We start from the raw sequence: 13,997 nt of genomic DNA on the forward strand, positions 1-13,997 counted from the left end.
GGTTTGGCGACGAGTACGAAGCGAGGGCCAGCCAACGAGAGCATACAGGTCGCAGAGGTGGGTAGTATATGGGGCTTTGGTGACAATTTGGATGGCACTGTGATAGACTGCATCCAATTTGTTGAGTAGAGTGTTGGAGGCTATTTTGTAAATGACATCGCCGAAGTCTTGGATCGGTAGGATAGTCAGTTTTACGAGGGTATGTTTGGCAGCATGAGTGAAGGATGCTTTGTTGCGAAATAGGAAGCCGATTCTAGATTTAATTGTGGATTGGAAATGCTTAATGTGAGTCTGGAAGGAGGTTTTACAGTCTCGCCAGACACCTAGGTATTTGTAGTTGTCCACATATTCTAAGTCAGAACCGTCCAGAGTAGTGATGCTGGACGAGCAGGCAGGTGGGGGCAGTGATCGGTTAAAGAGCATGCATTTAGTTTTACTTGCATTTAAGAGCAGTTGGAGGCCACAGAAGGAGAGTTGTATGGCATTGAATCTCATCTGGAGGTCAGTTAACCTCTTACATCTACACGTTCCGCTAGCGGAACGTCTGCTCCAATATCCAATGATGGGCGGGGCGCGAAATTCAAACTCCTCTAAATCCGAAAACTTACACTTTTCAAACATATGACTATGTTACAGCTATTTAAAGACAAGACTCTCCTTTATCTAACCAAACTGTCCGATTTCAAAAAGGCTTTACAGCGAAAGCAAAACATTAGATTATGTCAGCAGAGTACCCAGCCAGGAATAATCACACAGCCATTTTTCAAGCTAGCATATCATGTCACATAAACCCAAACCATATCTAAATGCAGCACTAACCTTTGATGATCTTCATCAGATGACACACCTAGGACATTGTGTTATACAATACATGCATGTCTGTTCAATCAAGTTCATATTTATATCAAAAACCAGCTTTTTACATTAGCATGTGACGTTCAGAACTAGCATTCCCACCGAACACTTCCGGTGATTTTACTAAATTACTCACGATAAACGTTCACAAAAAGCATAACAATTATTTTAAGAATTATAGATACAGAACTCCTCTATGCACTCGATATGTCCGATTTTAAAATAGCTTTTCGGATGAAGCACATTTTGCAATAATGTAAGTACATAGCCCGGCGTTACAGGGCTAGCTATTTAGACACCCACCCAGTGTAGCCTTCACCAAAATCACATTTCCTATAAGAAAAATGTTCTTACCTTGCTTGTTCTTCATCAGAATACACTGCCAGGACTTCTACTTCAATAACAAATGTAGGTTTGGTCCCAAATAATCCATCGTTATATCCAAACAGCGACGTTTTGTTCGTGCGTTCTAGACACTATCCCAACGCTAAATCTCGGCCACGAGCATGACGCAAAATATGACAAAAAATTTCGAAATATTCCATTACCGTACTTCGAAGCATGTCAACCGCTGTTTAAAACCAATATTTATGCAATTTATCTCGTAGAGAAGCGATAATATTCCGACCGGGAATCTGCCTGTCTGTAAACTGAGGAAAAAACCAAAAGCCGGGGGCGGGGCGTGTCACGCGCCTAAGGCTTAGTCCATTGACTGACCACTCAGCTTTTGCTCTCGTGTGCTTCAGCCAGGGCTTTGAATGACATCATTCCTGTTTTTCCCGGGCTGTGAGACTCCATTGTTGACGTGAGAAGTGTCACGTAAGAGCAGAGATCCTTTGTAAACGATAGAGAGAATCAAGAAGGGCAAGAAATGTTCAGACAGGGTACTTCCTGAACAGAAGCATCTCAGGTTTTTGCCTGCCATAGGAGTTCTGTTATACTCACAGACACCATTCAAACAGTTTCAGAAACTTTGGAGTGTTTTCTCTCCAAAGCTAATAATTATATGCATATTCCAGTTTCTGGGCAGGACTAATAATCAGATTAAATCGGGTACGTTTTTTATCCAGCCGTGAAAATACTGCCCCCTAGATGTAACAGGTTAACAAAGTGTCCGAAGAAGGGCCAGAGGTATACAGAATGGTGTCGTCTGCGTAGAGGTGGATCAGAGAATCACCAGAAGCAAAATCAACATCATTGAGAATATACAGAGAAAAGAGTCGGCCCGAGAATTGAACCCTGTGGCACCCCATAGAAACTTCCTGAGGTCCGGACAACAGGCCCTCTGATTTGACACACTGAACTCTATCAGAGAAGTGTAGTTGGTGACCCAGGCGAGGCAATCATTTGAGAAACCAAGGCTGTTGAGTCTGCCGATAAGAATGTGGTGATTGACAGAGTCGAAAGCGTTGGCCAGGTCGATGAATACGGCTGCACAGTAATGTCTCTTATCAATGGCGGGTATGATATCGTTTAGGACCTTGAGCGTGACTGAGGTGCACCCATGACCAGCTCTGAAACATGATTGCATAGCGGAGAAGGTACGGTGGGATTTGAAAAGGTCGATAATCTGTTTGTAAACTTGGCTTTCGAAGACCTTAGAAAGGCAGGGTAGAATAGATATAGGTCTGTAGCAGTTTGGGTCTAGAGTGTCACCCCCTTTGAAGAGGGGGATGACCGCGGCAGCTTTTCTATCTATGGGAATCTCAGACGATACGAAAGAGAGAGAGAGGGACGTCGTAGGGACGTCGTAGTCTTCAACCTGACCTGTGGACCTGTGTGTCTCATCCCTAATCTCAGAGACCTTTCTGTTTGAGAAGCAGTACATCTCCAAGCAGGTCTGTCTCAGTAGCATGTTCTTTGTCTATTTCTTCATGACTCTCCAGTCTCTCTACACACAATATCATCCCCCAAGACATGCTAACCTCTCACCATTACAATCAGTGAGTCTATAACTTTCTCAATCATCATAATTCACGGTTAATTCAGTATTATACATAATCATGGTAGCGTCCAAATTAATGTAGATGTGTTTAGAAACATATTCTATTCTTATTTACAATAAAAGTGTCCCCAAAAAAAGGGTCATATTAGATTGTGTAGAAATGCAGGAAATTAGCTTTAGATGCCAAAAGAATGGGAAGACCCCAGAGCCCCCACCAGGTTATGTCCCCCCCACTTCTAAAGCCAAAGTTGCGCCCCTGGTTTCGGAGGTACTGGAACCTGCACGCCTGGCACAGAATATCATATCACACTCAAAGAGGCTTAGGTTACTCGTTCCGCCCATTCTAACGTTCAATCGAACGGTAACTGAATGCCCCGATGCCTGTCTGCCTGCTTTATATAGCAAGCCACGGCCACATGACTCACTTGTGTAGGAGATAACCATTTTAGTGAACGGGGTGGTGTTTTAGTGAACAGGGTGCTGTACTTAATAAACTTGCCCCTGAGTTTATATGTATTATTCATATACTTACTAAAGACAGAGGAATTCTTGGAGTCTATGAAATGAGCACAGCTGTCGCTCGATGAGAGGTTGCGGTGGGATTGACTCTTATTATTGATATTGATTATTGTACTGCAATGTTGAGGGAGATAGCACACTACCATTTCACTACACCTTTTATACCGGGTGTAAACTGTGTACATGACGATTTGGAGATCTACACACCTGGGTATGAAAATAATCAGACAAATACAATGCTTCCAAGATATAACGTTTTTCCCCCATTCAATCCTAGCCTCTCTCAATGTGACTGAGAGTGTGGATGTCATTGATGATATTCCTATACCTCAGAGGACACCGAGGTCATACTGCCACCCTGTGGCTAGTGTCTGTAACAACATGTGGGACTGTGTTGAAGGCCCTGTGTTGACTAAACCAAAAAGGGGAATTTGATTGGTAGAACTTAAAATAAGACCAAAACAAATCCAATGGCAGTGATCTATTTAGTTGTACTTGTCCAAATAAATGAAGCATATCAAATGTGTCCTGCCAATACAGGAAACTGAAGGTCCCCTCAATCTCTTGGCAACAATACACACCCATCCACAACCAATGCTTTATAGATAGGAAACAACACACTAACATCCACAACCAATGCTTCACAGATAGTAAGGGGTTTGAAATGTGAATGTTGTGTTCTTTCAAGACAAACACACACACACACACATCACAGGAGGCTGGTGCCGCCATAATTGGGGAGAACGGGCTCGTGTTAATGACTGGATCAAAATCAGTGGAATGGTATCAAATACATCAAACGTGTGTTTGATACCATTCCATTCGCTCTGTTCCAGCCAGTATTAAGAGCTGTCCTCCCCTCAGCAGCCTCCACTGACACACGCACACACACACACACAGGCTTGTTTAACTAACATTGTGGGTACACACCATTTTTTCCCATTCAAAATACTATTTTCCCTACCATTAACCCTAACCCTAACCTTTACCCTAAAACCTAACCTTTACCCTAAACCTTTAACCCCTAATGCTAACCTTAATTCTAACCCTAACACTAATTCTAACCTTAACCCCAAACCCCCTAGAAAAGCCGTTTTCCTTGTGGGGACTGAAAGAAATGTCCCTAGTTGGTTGAAATTTTGTTTGTTTACTATTCTTGTGGGAAATGACGATGCTGTTGATATACTGTTGATATCTGCTGTTGATATGCTGTTGATATCTGCTGTTGATATCTGCTGTTGATATCTGCTGTTGATATGCTGTTGATATCTGCTGTTGATATGATGCTGTTGATATCTGCTGTTGATATCTGCTGTTGATATCTGCTGTTGATATCTGCTGTTGATATGCTGTTGTTGATATCTGCTGTTAATATCTGCTGTTGATATCTCCCATCAGTCCAGATGCAGAAGGAAACAACTAAGGATGGGGCCAAACGTCTGAGAGTAGATATTACATCTTCATGTTCCCAAAGTGACCCATCTATTGCCTGTGACCCACACCAAGGATGCAGAACCAGTGTTCCAGGGAAAAGTCTTAGAGGAGGTTCTACAGTACCTTTCAGTCACATCAAGCTGCCTCATCAGCTGTTTCTTCCAGGCTTTCTGGAAGGTCATCATACAGTCTTTGCGCTTCTAAGTAGACTCTGTGTCCCACACTGCTGCTGCTTTAGCCTGCCTCATTAGCTTTTTCTTCCTGGCTTTCTGGAAGGTCATCATACAGTTCTTGAAGGTCTAGACCTGTCTCTGACACTTCCTTCAGTCCTGGTGGTCGGCCCTGCCCTCCTGGACGGCATAGTGCTGCTCCATACAGCCTGTCCTGCTGTGTCCTCCTCATCCTGGTCCACAACAAGAATGACTTTCTATTTGTCTGTTTGTCCAAATCGAAGGATATGTCTGTCTAACCACACACTGACGTGCACAGCTCTCTGGGTGAGGTTCTGTCTTCAAGTCTCCAGTGGGGGATGAAGTTCCTTCCATCCATGTAATGTCTTAAGGATTATGAACAGATACAGTCAGGTTACAAGATGGGTGGAGTGCTTGACACTCCGTCCTGGATATGACAGAGTTTGCAAAAACCCATGGGTCCAGCAGGCAGAGTTCCATAACTACAGGCAGATGTGAGATGCAGGATGGTACTCTTCTCATACCACTCTGTAGGCTACTGACCAATTCAAAGTTTCCAGGATAGGAATAGGTCAGTAGCCGAGAGACTAATATGAGAAGAGTGCAATTGCTGAAATTATGTAAATATTCTAAACAAAGTGTTTTGATGTTCAGATGAAGTGGTCAGATGAAGAAGATGCTAAACTACAAGACTGTTTTGCTAGCACAGACTGGAATATGTTCCGGGATTCTTCCGATGGCTTTGAGGAGTACACCACATCAGTCACTGGCTTTATCAATAAGTTCATCGAGGACGTCGTCCCCACAGTGACTGTATGTACATTCCCCAACCAGAAGCCATGGATTACAGGCAACATTCGCGCTGAGCTAAAGGGTAAAGCTGCCACTTTCAAGGAGAGGGACTCTAAACCCGGAAGCTTATAAGAAATCCCACTATGCTCTCCGATTACCCATCAAACAGGCAAAGCGTCAATACAGGACTAAGATCGAATTGTACTACACCAGCTCTGACGCTCGTCGGATGGGACAGAGCTTGCAAACTATTACAGACTAAAAAGGGAAGCACAGCCGAGAGCTGCCTAGTGACATGAACCTACCAGACAAGCTAAATAACTTCTATGCTCGCTTCAAGGCAAGTAACACTGAAACATCCATGAGAGCATCAACTGTTCCGGACGACTGTGTGATCACACTCTCCGCAGCCAATGTGAGAAAGACCTTTAAACAGGTCAACATTCACAAAGCTGCAGGGCCAGACGGATTACCAGGATGTGTACTCCGAGCATGTGCTGACCAACTGGCAATTGTCTTCACTGACATTTTCAACATCTCCCTACCAATATGTTTCAAGCAGACCACCATAGTCTCTGAACCCAAGAACACTAAGGTAAACTGCCAAAATGACTACCGACCCATAGCACTCACGTCTGTAGATATGAAATGCTTTGAAAGGCTGGTCATGGCTCAGATCAACACCATTATCCCAGAAACCCTAGACCCACTCCAATTTGCATACCGCACCAACAAATCCACAGATGATGCAATCTCTAATGCACTCCACACTGCCCTTTCCCACCTGGACAAACGGAACACATATGTGAGAATGATTTTCATTGACTACAGCTCTGCGTTCAACACCATAGTGCCCTCAAAGCTCATCAATAAGCTAAGGACACTGGGACGAAACCCCTCCTTCTACAAATGGATCCTGGGCTTCCTCGCTGCCCCCAGGTGGTAAGGGTAGGTAACAACACATCTGCCACGCTGATCCTCAACACGGGGGCCCCTTGGGGATGGTGCTCAGCCCCCGCCTGTACTCCCTGTTCACTCGTGACTGCACGGCCAGGTACAACTCCAACGCCATATTAAGTTTGCTGTTGACACAACAGTGGCAGGCCTGATCACTGACAATAGGAAGGAGACTATAGGAATGAGGTCAGAGACCTGACCATGTGGTGCAAGGACAATAACCTCTCCCTCAATCAAGATAAAGGAGATGATTGTCGACTACAGGAAAAGGACAGAGCACTCACCCATTCTTATCGACGGGGCTGTAATGGAGCTGGGTGAGAGCTTCAAGTTCATTGGCATCCACATCACCAACAAACTTACATGGTTAAGCACGCCAAGACAGTCGTGAACGGCGCACGACAAAACCTATTCCCCCTCAGGAGACTGAAAAGATTTGGCATGGGTCCTCAGATCCTCGAAAGGTTTTACAGCTGCACAATTGAGAGCATCCTGACGGTTGCATCACAGCCTGGTATGGCAATTGCTCGGCATCCGACCGCAAAGCACTACAGAGGGTAGTGCGTACAGCTCAGTACATCACTAGGGCCAATCTTCCTGCCATCCAGAACCTCTATTACAGGCGGTGTCAGAGGAATGCCCTAAAAATTGTCAAAGACTCCAGCCACACTAGTGATAGACTGTTCTCTCTGCTACCGCACGGTAAGCGGTACTGGAGCATCAAGTCTAGGTCCAAGAAGCTTCTAAACAGCTTCTACTCCCAAGCCATAAGACTCCTGAACAGCTAATCAAATGGCTACCCAGATTATTTGTATTGCCCCCTACATCTCTTCTACTCCGCTGCTACTCTCTGCTACTATCTATGCATAGTCATTTTAATAACTCTACCTAAATGTACATATTACCTCAATTACCTCGACTCCGGTGCCCCGCACATTGATTCTGTACCAGTAACCCCTGTATATTGCCCCGCTATTATTATTTACTGCTGCTCTTTAATTATTTGTTTACTTTATTTATATAAATGTTATGCTTTCTTTTTTATGTTTTTATTTTCTTAAAGGTGCATTGTTGGTTAAAGGCTTGTAAAGGCTTGCATTTCACTGTAAGGCCTACTACACCTGTTGTATTCAGTGCATGTGACAAATACAAATACATTTGATTTGATAACTTTCAGGTCTAACAGTTTCATGTAGAATAAACCATCTTTCACATAATACTGTAGAAGCAGTGTTCTGCTAATATAACAATGTACAAATATTCTACCTTCCTGTATGGTGCCCTGTATAAGACAGGAGTTCCCTGAGATGTTTGAAGAATACACAGCCTCCTCCCTCTATTGATGAACCATTGGATTCAATAATAGCAAAGATGATAAAAAGTAATAGATGTCTTGTATCATTTTAATACTGAGGGAAACGTCTCTCCCAGTTCAGACATCAGAGGACTCCATTTCAAAAGCATCTCTTCAGTCCTCCATCTGTTGACGTTTGGAACAACACAAGTAAATAATCATAACATTTAAAACTATATAAATATAAATATATATACAAAAATAAGACCCATAAATATCAAAAAGAAGTAACAAAGACAAATAGAAACAAATTGTATTATATAAATACAAATGTTAAAGAGTATCGAATTATTACACTATTACCCTATTGCTAACTAAAAACACACAAATAAAACTAAACAAATACACAAATAGATAACACACTTATAAAGAAGATTATTACACTATTGCACTTCAAACAAGAAGCACACAAACTAAATTGCACAACTAATTGTATTAGTACTGTACAAAGTTTGAGGTGCTCTATTTGATAGATTCCCCCGCACACCCTACCTCGGACTTCCAGTGGGGAGACCTGAGGTCAACCTACCCCCACCCGCTCCCCATCTCATACTTCAGAGTGGGAGACCTTCTAGCTCACGAACTAGAATCAGGATTCCCACTCCGACAAGTTTAATTGACCGACAAGTTTAATTGACCCACAGTCCCACAAGGTGACATTATATCATTGACATGACTTGAAAGAAATGATCGCGCATATATCACCATTCGGAATACTATTTCTATATATAATTCTTTTTAAAAATTGCACGGGCTTCCGAGCATGCAAGCTAGAAACAAAAGTGCTGACTGGCACTGACCTTGGTCTTTAGCCCTTTGACCCTAAAATGTCCTAACTCGTCATAACTCTCCCCAGCCTAAGCTGTCTACCTGTAAACACCCTTCTCAGGTGTATCAACATTATAATTGGCTCTCTGATGACTGCCTATTTGTTCACTCTGTACAGACATCAGATCCTATGAGAAGATTGATATCAGTGTTGAACGTATTACCAACCCACTAACTGTTGGGTCTTTTAGGGACAATGTAGAGAGATGGATAAACAGTCTTTTAGCAAGATTCAGCAAATTTACATTTAGCAGTAATATTTAATCACCCATGGCTTTGGCCTGTTGCTTACACACGTCTCTCTGTGGATATAGATATAGATACTTTTCTATCTGTCACGTTCGTCGTAAAGATGGGACCAAGGCGCAGCAGGAATGTGAATACTCATCTTCTTTATTAAGATGAAAAAACCAAAACAATCACTTCAACAAAACAACGACGAGAATATAGTCCTGTGAGACATACAACTACACATGGAACAACTACCCACAAAAACCTATGAAAAAACACCCCTACTAAATAGGACCTTCAATTAGAGGAAACGAGGAACAGCTGCCTCCAATTGAAGGTCAACCCAATAAACTAAACATAGAAATAGAAAGACTAGAACGAACATTGAAATTTACTAACATAGAACATTAACCAAAAACCCCGAACCACATAAAACAAACACCCCTTGCCACGTCCTGACCAAACTACAATAACAAATAACCCCTTTACTGGTCAGGACGTGACAATATCCACAGTAAAACGAGTCCTATATCGACATAACCTAAAAGGCCGCTCAGCAAGGAAGAAGACACTGCTCCAAAACCTCCATATAAAAGCCAGACTACGGTTTGCAACTGCACATGGGAACAAAGATCGTACTTTTTGGAAAAATGTCCTCTGTTATGATTAAACAAAAATACAACTGTTTGGCCATAATGACCATCGTTATGTTTGTAGGAAAAAGGGGGAGGCTTGCAAGCCGAAGAACACCATCCCAACCGTGAAGCACGGGGTGGCAGCATCAAGTTGTGGGGGTGCTTTGCTGCAGGAGGGACTGGTGCATGTCACAAAATAGATGTCATCATGAAGAATTAAAATTTTGTGGATATATTGAAGCAACATCTCAAGACATCAAAGTGTTGGCGAGCAAGGAGGCCTACTAACCTGACTCTGTTACACCAGCTCTGTCAAGAGAAATGGGCCAAAATTCAGCGAACTTCTTGTGGGAAGCTTGTGGAAGATTACATTGTTTAACTTGTCAAACGTTTTGGGTAAAGGCAATGCTACCAAATACTAATTGAGTATATGTAAACTTCTGACCTACTGGGAATGTGATAAAAGAAATAAAAGCTAAAGTGTACGTAAACTTGAGACCATAACTGTATCTAGAGGAAGTCAAGTGATGCCGAAACGTTGGTAAATACGCATTAAATTGCTCTGAGTTTATACATGGAGTGTGCGACGTTCTTTATTTTGATAGTTTATTCGCCATTAGTCAGCACCTCCACACAAACTATTTTTTCTGGGTGTGCGCCAGCTCAAGTTTTTTAATAGTATACAATTCAATGAGAAAGTGGTAATACTGCTCCCTGATGATGTTTATTAACCTTAATAAGAGAGGTGGGGATTCAGGGAAACCATTAGTCTAATGATTAGACCTCTGGACCTCGGGACTGTCCAACTTTCTGTCCAAAAATGATGCAGAAAAATGTATCCATGCTTTTGTCACTTCTAGGTTAGACTACTGCAACCTTCTGGCTACCCGGATAAAGCACTAAATAAACTTAACTTAGCACTAAATACGACTGCTAGAATCTTGACTAGAACCATAAATGTGATCATATTACTCCAGTGCTAGCCTCTCTACACTGGCTTCCTGTTAAGGCAAGGGCTGATTTCAAGGTTTTACTGCTAACCTACAAAGCATTACATGGGCTTGCTTCTACACAATCTCTCCAATTTGGTCCTGCCGTACATACCTACACGTACGCTACGGTCACAAGACGCAGGCCTCCTTACTGTCTCTAGAATTTCTAAGCAAACAGCTGGAGGCAGGGCTTTCTCCTATAGAGCTCAATTTTTATGGAATGGTCTGCCTAACAATGTGAGAGACAGACTCGGTCTCAACCTTTGAATCTTTATTGAAGACTCATCTCTTCAGTAGGTCCTATGATTGAGTGTAGTCTGGCCCAGGAGTGTGAAGGTGAATGGAAAGCCACTGGAGCAACGAACCACCCTTGCTGTCTCTGCTTGGCCGGTTCCCCTCTCTCCCCTGGGATTCTCTGCCTCTAACCCTATTACAGGGGCTGGTCACTGGCTTACTGGTGCTCTTCCGTGCCGTCCCTAGGAGGGGTGCATCACTTGAGTGGGTTGAGTCAATGACGTGATCTTCCTGTCCGGGTTGGCGCCCGGACAGGGGTTTTAGGCTGGGTTTCTGTACAGCACTTTGTGACATCAGCTGATGTAAGAAGGGCTTTATAAATAAATTTGATTGATTGATTGACTATAGGTGTTTACACCCCCAGAGAAAACATAGCTCCATAGCATAGCATATCTGGGTTTCTGTTCAGCACTTTGAAATATCAGCTGATGTAAGGAGGGCTTTATAAATAAATGTGATATCGTCTAATGGTCTGTAGGTGTTTACTCCTCAGAGATACAATACCACTCACTTAAGGAGATGTTATATCCTGAGGGGTATTCAGATCCAGGCGTCTAGATCCACAGTACAGCTGGCCTTTTTCTTAGTGGTAATTCACTAATGGGTTATAGACAGTCATTCCCCGGTCAGAGAGGAGAGATGAAAGCCAGCAGTGTTGCACTCTGTGATCTTATTGGCTGATGACTTCTGGATCTGGGCTTTGACTATAAAGTGTGATGGTTTTGTTAAAGTTTTCTTATGTCAAACTATATAGGTTTCCAAATAATGATATCCAAGACCAAAACTTAGGCCATGATTCAAAACCAATTGGTTGTCTCCTCCCAGTGGGCCCTGACCTATTATTTGGGAAACACCTCCCCCTCCTTTTCACCACGTGGGTTGGTCACCTAATGTATAAGTGCTGACAGAGTCACAGTGTCACAGTATACAGCCTAGTGGTTTTACAGTTCTGTCTACTCAGCTAGCTTCAATGGAGGGCTTTGATTGTGTGACTTGTGTCACCACTTGTTAGTGTCTTAGTTTAACTATAGAGTTGTTGTGTTTAATTATAATTTTTATGTCTGTGTAGGCTGATGCTTGTGTAGGATGTCTTCAGTGAATTTCACGGGGAAGAATGTGGAGGAGTTTACCATCACAGGCTTCGACCACCTCTCTCACCAGAAGCTCCTGGGCTTCCTCATCTTCATCACCTATTTCCTTGTGCTTCTGGGAAGCGGCTCCAACATCTGCATCATCGCGACGGACAGACGGCTGCACACGCCCATGTACCTCCTTATCTGTAACCTGGCCGTGGTGGACATCATGTTCACCACCAGCAGCAGCCCCACCATGATCTCTGTCCTGCTGGCCGAGGTCAAAACCATCTCCTACTACTCCTGCATATCAAGCATGTACATCTACCACCTGGGTGACATCACAGGGTGTCTGGCCCTGTCCCTGATGGCTTTGGACCGAACCATCGCTATCAGCACTCCTCTTAGGTACCACAGCATCCTGACTAACACACGAATATTTGTGTTAATCATAGTTTCCTGGTTCATAGGTATAATGTGCTTAGGAATTGAGCTTGCTTGGGCAGACTTTGACAGCCTTCCATACTGCCAGTCAATCATTAGGTACGTCTTTTGTGATTACCCAGCTTTAAATCAGGGCTGCCTGTGTCAACCCTGAACCTTACTTCCTGATTCCCACCATTCTGGCTCTATGGCTCCTCGCGGGCCAGTTTCCCTTAATTCTACTGTCATACGTTAAAATCATCTACACACTCCTGAGACTGCCAAACAGCGAGAGCAGAGCGCAGGGGTTTAATACCTGTATTTGTCACATTATTGTGGTGTCCTGTTACTACGCTCCCAAGTTAGTCTCTGTGTTGTTGACGAGGATAGGGCTGAGGCTGAATCTGACAGAGCGTAATGCTTTACTGATTATAGCCACGCTGTTACCTTCTCTGATCAACCCTACAGTCTACTGTCTGAAGACCAAGGAGATTAGAAAGAGATGGGTTCAAATACTGTCTAGAAAAAAAAGAACTGTATCAATAAAATGTCAGAAAGGGTGAGTTATTTATTATTATATATTTTGGGATACACATAATAATGTATATATGAATTGAATGACATGTTTTATCAAATCTCAAATGCAAAATGAATGTATAGAGTCAGGTATGAACAGGCATGAACCCCTCACTAACATATATGAAAGCGCACTCTTCTTAAATATCAACTAATTAAAAAACCAAGAAAAAAGGTAAAACAGTTATCGCATGGTTTGATAATTGTGCATGAAATCAATTGCAACAATATTGTCAAATTAATTTTAAGGGATATTAATTATCAAAAAGTATATTAGGGAGTGCTTACATTTGTCCTGTTTCACACAGGTACAAGTGTGTAACTTGTGTTTGGTGAAATAGAAATGTGTTTTAAGCATATCCCACTCCCCCTGGGACAGAGTGGGGTCACGGCATGGGATCATTATGGTCGATCAAACATATCAAATCAGTGTTTAATGGTCGCGTACACAGTCTAGCAGACACTACAGCAGCATACCACCCTGCATCCAACTGCTGGCTTGCTTCTGATGCTAAGCAGGGTTGGTCCTGGTCAGTCCCTGGATGGGAGACCAGATGCTGCCGGAAGTGGTATTGGAGGGCCAGTAGGAGGCACTCTTTCCTCTGGTCTAAAAAAAATATCCCAATGCCCCAGGGCACTGCCCTGTGTAGGGTGCCGTCTTTTGGATGGGACGTTAAACGGGTGTCCTGACTCTCTGAGGTCATTAAAGATCCCATTGCACTTATCGTAAGAGTAGGGGTGTTAACCCTGGTGTCCTGGCTAAATTCCCAATCTGGCACTCATACCATCACGGCTGTCTAATCATCCCCAGTTTACAATTGGCTCATTCATCCCCCTCCTCTCCCCTGAAACTATTCCCCAGGTCGTTGCTGTAAATGAGAATGTGTTCTCAGTCAAC

The 13,997-nt window shown here is 43.1% G+C and overlaps 1 pseudogene; it reads left to right on the plus strand.

Moving 5' to 3' along the window:
- The first annotated feature begins 12,076 nt into the window (after positions 1-12,076).
- LOC115202661 (olfactory receptor 10G4-like) lies at positions 12,077-13,086 on the plus strand (annotated as a pseudogene).
- Positions 13,087-13,997: the final 911 nt, after the last annotated feature.

This window comes from Salmo trutta, chromosome 12 (genome assembly GCF_901001165.1).
Source record: "Salmo trutta chromosome 12, fSalTru1.1, whole genome shotgun sequence".
NCBI lineage: Eukaryota > Metazoa > Chordata > Actinopteri > Salmoniformes > Salmonidae > Salmo > Salmo trutta.